Below are 7,500 nucleotides of genomic sequence, written 5' to 3' on the forward strand. Positions count from 1 at the left end.
AATTGAATGCAGAAAAATCGGGGAAAAAAACACAACAGAAAACGTAAACACACCGACTTTAATGTATTCAGGGGTGACACTATTAATTTTCATCCGTAATTTCAGTCTATCGCCGATACGCCCACGCCGCCCGTAAATCGTGTTGCTGCCGCTGACTGCGCGCTTTATGGATCGACTGTACCGTCATGGCGCCGCGCCGGATGACGTACCCCCCACCCCTCCACCCCTCCACCCCCCACCCTTGTCTCAGCCCCAACCCCTCCCTTTCTCTTTGTAAATATGTTAAGTGCAGTTAGTGTATTTTTTTTTTTGTTATTATTATTATTATTATATATTTTTTTTTTATTGTGGAAATGGTAATGTTTGTTTTTTTTAAATTTATTTGGGTGTTTTTTTTTATGTATTTATGTATTTTTTGTAAGGTTGGTTGTTGTGTTTACTTTCGTTTTAATGAGTATTTTTTCGTTTTTTTTTATTTGTTTTTTTTTTTTTTTTCAATTTTTATTGGAATTTTAGTTCATTATGAGTGTCTTTGTTTGTTGTGACCTTAATAATGTTCTTTTCTTGTTATTTGTTTCCTTTTTTTTTTTTTACTTTATATCGTTCTCTTTTATCTTTACTTATCTTTAATTCCACTTTCTTGTTTTATTTTATGTTAGTCTATTTTTTCTTTATTTCCTCTCTTCTCCTGTTTCTTATCTAATTTTTTCTTATTTTCTTACTTTATTTTTCTTTACTTCACTTTATTCTTTTACCGTTTTCTTTCTTCCCTCGTTTTCTTCGCCAGTTTGTTGTTTCTTTATTCTTTATTTCGTTTTTATCGTAAGTTTATTAATGCTTTTACTGTTTCTCTTCTCGCCCTTCTTCATTCTCCAATTTTTTCTTTCATATGCACCTTTTATTTGCCTTTATCCTTTTTCCTTTTCTTCCCATCCTCTTTCTTATTATTTTTCTGCTTTTTCTTTTTTTTTCTCTTTCATCTATCCGTTTGATTTTTTTAACCGTTTTAATTTCTCCTTTTTTTCAGTTCTAGTTCCTTTTATTAACTGTTTTCTTTTAATTTTACTTCCTTTTCCTCTTTATTCTTTCCTCTTCTTCTTCCTCTCTTTCATTTTCTTCTTCCTCTTTCCCATTACTCCTTGTCCCCCCTCACCCCCCCCACCATCCATTCCTCCTCCTGACGGAATGTGACCTACCTTCCTTCCTTCGTTCTTCCTCTGCCGTCATCTGGGCTCCTCCTCCTCCTCCTCCTCCTCCTCCTCCTAACGGTGTCCCAACCTTCACTGGCCTACTTCTGTGCTCTCCCTCCTGCCTTGCGCTCTCTCTCTCTCTCTCTCTCTCTCTCTCTCTCTCTCTCTCTCCTCTCTCTCTCTCTCTTCTCATCTCTCCTCTCTCTCTCTCTCTCTCTCTCTCTCCTTTTTTTCTCACTTTTTTCTCATTATTCCTTCTTCATTCCTCCTTGCTTCACTACAACTCTTCTTATTCTTTTCCTTTTCTTCCTAATTCTGTTCTTCCTTCCTTCGTTTCTTCCTTCATCTGTCCCACCCTCACTCTCTCTTTCTTGCTTCTCTCTCCTCCTCTTCCTCTTCTACACTCTCACACTGCCTGACATCCTCTCCCTTAGTTACCTTCCTCTCTCACTATAACATCTCGTAAACACTTCCACTCCCTCAAACTCTCCCTACCTTCTCACTCTTCCTTCTCTCTCGGTCTTCTTTGCTAAATCCCTCAACCTCACGTAACTTTCTCCTCCTCCTTCTTCTCTTTCTTCTCTTCTTGGTTCTCCTTCTTCTCTTCCTCCTTCTCCTTCTCCTCCCCTTCTTCTTCTTCGCCTCCTCCTCCTCCTCCTCCTCCTCCTCCTCCAGCCTATACCCTCACCTAACTTTCATTTCTTTTTCCTTCTCTGTCCGCCCTCTCTATTCTCTCCACCCTCTTGTTCCTCTCCCAGCTCCTCCCTCATCCTCCTCCCCACTACCTCTCTCCTCTCTCTAGCTACCCCCACAAACACCCTCCCTTCCTCTCCCACATCTCTTCCTACCTTCTCTCCCCTCCTCTACCTCCCTCACTGACACCCTCACGCTCCCACATAAGTTTACCTCCCTCTTCCTCAACTCTCTCTCCACCTCTTTCCTCCCCATTTCTCCTCCCTCCACGTCCCTCACCAACACTCACACCCAAGCCTTACCTCCCTCCCTTCTACATTCTCTCCGCACCCCCTTCTAGCTTCCCTGTACCTCCCCTACTGCTTCCACCCCCTCCCAGCCTCCCCTCCTGTGGTGTCGAGTCATGTCGGCGGGAAATATTCAGTGGGGCGAAGTGGCGCGCTTGCCTCGCCGCGCTGGAACAAAGGCCCGTCTCTGGCTGCCTGATGGCCTGCGTGTTGACATAGTGACACTACCTGCTGGGGGCGCAGAAGGGGGGTTTTTCCATCTGCTGCACTAGTAATTCTCTCTTTCTCTCTCTCTCTCTGTTTCTCTCTTTTATGTTCTTTTTTAGTTCTGAGTTTTTTTTTTTTGTTAGGTTTCTGTTTTAGTGGTGTGATGGGAGCTGGTGTTCAGAGAGAGAGAGAGAGAGAGAGAGAGAGACGAGAGAGATGAGAGAGAGAGAGAGAGAAAGAGAGAAAGAGAGTGTTTAAAAGCGATGCACCTGTTGTGTTTCGGTCTGTCAGCTTGCTTTGGTTTTCAGAGAGTTGGGCTCACCTTTCGTTCTTCATGATGGTTCCCTATTGTTTCCTTGCTCTTGTTGTTTCCCTGTTGTCTCCCTTCCCTCTGACTCTGCTTCCGGGTCAGTGAAGTCTGTGTTGTGTCTCTGCTCTTTACCAGGAAACACTCGTTGTGAGGCTCCTTGTATTTCTTCTAAGCGAGACAAGTTACAGGGAATGGAGTTGGTACTTTTGTGTTGCCACTTTTGTGTTGCCTTTTATTGCACGACTTGAGGAACTAAGGGGAATTAAATCATGCTAAAAGGGATTCTTATTTTATTCATATATGTAAGAGAGAGAGAGAGAGAGAGAGAGAGAGAGAGAGAGAGAGAGAGAGAGAGAGAGAGAGAGAGAGAGGAGAGAGAGAGAGAGAGAGAGAAGGGAACCAAAAAGACACACACAAAAAAAGAAGAAACAAAACTAAAAAGCCTAATATTCTGTGTCCCTCCACAAGAAGCGATAGAGAAAGAAAACGACGAACGCTAAATTAAGCAAAGAGAAGCGAGCGTCCTCCATCCCTTATCATCCTCGTGTGTGTCTGAGCTTCGAGCATTCAACAGAAAACGTATTATGTCTCTCAGTGGGCAGAGGCAGGGAGTGGCTGTGAGTGGGGTGGATTGGGCAAAACATCTTCCCTTCCCCACGTCTCAAGATACTGACTCGTGAGTGATTTAAGCGACGTAAACTCCCCGTCTAATCTTGCCTGCCGCCTCCCTTTCCTTATCCTGAAGGAGGCTGCGCGGCTGGGCGGTGAAACGAGATTAAACAACGCTACGGAAACTTGCGGTGGAAAAAAAATCGGGTGTTCTCGCGGGGGAAAAAAAAAAAAGTAGGTAAGCAGCGACCTGGTTGCATTTTAAACCTTAAAAATGCCGTGACGAGGCGAGGTGTGATGAAAAGTTTGGTCCGGAAGGGAGAAAAAAGTATATGAAGTTACCGGGATTAACTTAAAAGACTGAAGGAGGAAAGAAAGGAAGGAAAGAGGGAAGGAGGAAACTCTGGGTCGCTGAGAACGGGGAAAGAGAGAAATGAGGAAAGAGACAAGGAATACAGAAGACTGAGAAGGATAGGGCAGAATAAGACTGGAAAATGGGTGAGAATAAGAGAGAACAAAAACGAGAGAAGAAAAAGGGGGAGAGATGACGAAAATAGAATAAGAATGAAGGAAAGACGAAACGAGGAAAGAGATAACTGTGAAGAGAGATAGAAAGAAGTTAGAGAAGAAAACTAGAAGATAGAAGGGAGAGAGAGAAAGAAGAACTAGAAAACTAGAAAAAAAAGACAGAACAAAGAGAGAGAGAGAGAGAGAGAGAGAGAGAGAGAGAGAGGAGAGAGAGAGACGAGAGAGAGAAGAGAGAGAGGAGAGAGAGAGAGAGAGAATGAACATAAAGAGATCAGAAAAAGGACTGAAGAAAACAGAAGAATCGACATAATTAGATAAAGAAAGGAGGGAGAATTAAGATAAAGAAAGGAAGGAGACAGAAGAAAGTAAGAGAAGAACGAAGAAACAGACGAACAGACTGAAGAAACGAAAAGGGAAGGAGAAATAGAGAAAAGAAAAGACAAGGAAACAGAAACAACAAATAAAAAACCTGGACACGAAGAAGGGAAGGAAAGACAGAAGGAAGTCAAGAAGAGAAGCGGGAAAGAGACAGAGAAACAGACAAAAAGAGAGACAGTAGCGAAAAAGAGACAGACAAAGCAGGAAGATAAAATTAAGAAGATGCTGCGAAGAAGAGACAGAAAGAGAAGAGAGAAACACTTCGGAGGCGACGCCGGCAAGAAGAAAAAGCGGAAACAAACACACACACACACACAAAAAGACAAAAAGAAGAAAGGAAGAAAGAAAGGAAGGAACGAGAGACAAAAAAAGGAGAAGAAGAGACTCACAAGGAAGGGACCGAGGAGAAATAAGGTCAAGGGAAGGAAAAAGCCAGGTCTCGTTAAGGAAATCTAACTTCAAGGACAGGTGAAGAACGACCCTCATTCTGTATTTATCCCCTGGAAGGCTTTTGTTCGTCCCAGGATTCAGGTGGCGGGGAATTGTGGCTGATGGGAGCGAGAGAGGGAGCGAGAGAGAGAGCGAGAGAGCAAATCAACCATACCAAGTAGAAAGTTCTATCCCCGCACTTCGTTTTCTATGAGTTGTTTTGCAGGGGGAAGCTCCAGGAACTCTGAGGCTCCAAGTTTAAGAGTCGTTTTCGTCCAAGTTATTTTGCGAATTCGGTAACGGAGCGAAAGTTTTCAGTCCTGTGGTGGATGTAGCAATGGAGGAGGAGGAGGAGGAGAAGAAGGAGGAAGAAGAAGAAGAAGAAGAAGAAGAATAGATGAAGCGAGGTAGAGGTTTGGAAGTAGAAAGATATAATTAAAGCAAATGGAGAGAAAGTCGAAACATGAAGAGAGGTAGAGTTGGAAGGAGAGAAGTTAGATAGATGGAGACAAAAATTTCAGCTGTTGTGGAAAAGGGGAGTTAGAGACATGGAGGAAGATAAATGAGAGATCGAGAGAAGAAAGTTTTTGAAGAAGAATAGAGAGATAAAGTGAGGGAGAGAAATGGAGGTGAGGTAAGAAAATGGAGGGAGAGGAGTAAGAGAAATAAGATAGAATAATAGGGAGATACAACGAGAGAGAGAGAGAGAGAGAGAGAGAGAGAGAGAGAGAGAGAGAGAGAGAGAGAGAGAGAGAGAGAGAGAGAGAGAGACGAAGAGGAGGAGGTGCAAAGTTACAGTGTAGAAGTGAAGATGTCTTGTTGAAGGAGATAAAAATTTCTTCAGTGTATGTGTTTCTCTATCTCCCCGTTAGCTATCACAAAAGTTACGACTGGATTTGAGTGAAATGTTTAGGAAATATGGCACTTGGGAGAAGGAATATTTGATTACATTTTGAGTGGAAACCGGATACATACGGATTTCCTTCTTTACAAGTTTCCTACGTGATAAATTTCTCCGCGTGAAACTCTACGGTAAGGCATTGCCATATTTCACTTACCAAGGAGAGTTTTTGCTGCTTTTTTATATTATTGTTTCATTTTTTCTGCTATGTTGCGTTACCAGAGTGTGGAGTACTTGCTTTCTAATATTGCCTAATAGTTTGTCTTCTCGTAAAAGTCTACGGTGAAGTCTTGCCGCGTTTCACTTACAAGTACATATAATATTTGCTACCCTGCTTTCTATTATGTATATCATTGTATTGCTTTTATGGAGGTATGCACACTGCTATATTCCTTGTTATTTTATGTTATTTCTATTATTTTTGCCGTTATTTTTTCATATTTTCTGCATGTTATAAGGCACTGAGGAAAATATGAATTCCGTTATTTTCTGTTCTTTTCTCTTATTTCTGCTATTTTCAGTTGTTTTTATATTATTGATGTTATTCTATCTTGTTTCTAGTGTGTATTGCTTCATCGTACCCATCACTGCATTGCGCTGACGAAGGTACACGGGGTTATTGCTCTAATCATCTAATGCTTCCACATCGCAGGAAAGTCTACGGTGGAAGCTTGCCGCATTTCACTTACTCGCGCGGGTAATGTTTTCTATTGTGTATTATATCGTCATACCACTCTCTGTATTGCTTTGGTGAAGGTGTACGCTAAGTAATTGCCGTGTGGAGTCTTCATTTACAAACGCTCCATCAAATTAATTAGATTTGAATGTTTTATTTCATAATTTTTTTTTATGTAGGAGTGACACCGGCCAAGGCCAACAAAAATCCAATAAAAAAAAAGCCCAATGAGATGCCAGTTCCCGAATAGACCCGAAGCAGTAGTCAAAATTTGAAGGATAGGTATTTTGAAACCTCCCCCTTTAAGGAATTTAAGTCATAGGAAGGTGAAAATACAGAAGCAGACAGGGAGGTCCAGAGTTGATTAAATATTCATGAGAGTTGATGGCTTCACTTCTACAGGTATTTTCATGTTTCTCTCGGTGCCTTGAAGTGCGTAAGAGTGGAATAAGCAGTCACACAAATCAATCCTGCTATGCTGACATCAGCTGATCCACCACCACCACCACCACCACCACCACCACCACCACCACAACAGCCACCATCATGTCAAATAGCTTAGAATTTCCTTTGCCTTGTCTGCCATTTCCAGTCGTCTAGTCATCCTGAGAGAGAGAGAGAGAGAGAGAGAGAGAGAGAGAGAGAGAGAGAGAGAGAGAGAGAGAGAGGGAAGAATGAGGTATTTGGGAGGGATTCAGTATGTCTTGCCACTTCGTACTTGTAAATTCCTTCTGACTGTAGTAATTCTCTCTCTCTCTCTCTCTCTCTCTCTCTCTCTCTCTCTCTCTCTCTCTCTCTCTCTCTCTCTCTCTCTCTCTCTCTCTCTCTCTCTCTCTCTCTCTCTCTCTCTCTCTCTCTCTCTCTCTCGCTGTGTGTGTGTGTTCTTGTATCGTATTAAAACAACAAAATTATAAGAAATCTTGATTAACAAACATACTCTTAATTAAGACCGGAATAGATACGATACACACACATACACACACACACACACACACACACACACACACACACACACAGAGAGAGAGAGAGAGAGAGAGAGAGAGAGAGAGAGAGAGAGAGAGAGAGAGAGAGAGAGTGAGTGAGTTATTTAGTGGGTTGAGAAATTTATCGAATACCCAAGCTCTGTTAAATTTCTACATTTATGCGAGAAAAAAAAATGTGGGAAAAGAAAGGGAGAAAGGAAATGGAGAAGGAAAAACTAAAGGGAAGAGGGAGGGAATGCTAACAGAGAGAAAGACAACAGAGAAGAGAAGGAAAAAAGGAATTGGAGGAAAAAAATGCTGAAGGTAAAT

The sequence above is a fragment of the Scylla paramamosain genome, chromosome 38 (assembly GCF_035594125.1).
Source record: "Scylla paramamosain isolate STU-SP2022 chromosome 38, ASM3559412v1, whole genome shotgun sequence".
NCBI classification, from domain to species: Eukaryota; Metazoa; Arthropoda; class Malacostraca; order Decapoda; family Portunidae; genus Scylla; species Scylla paramamosain.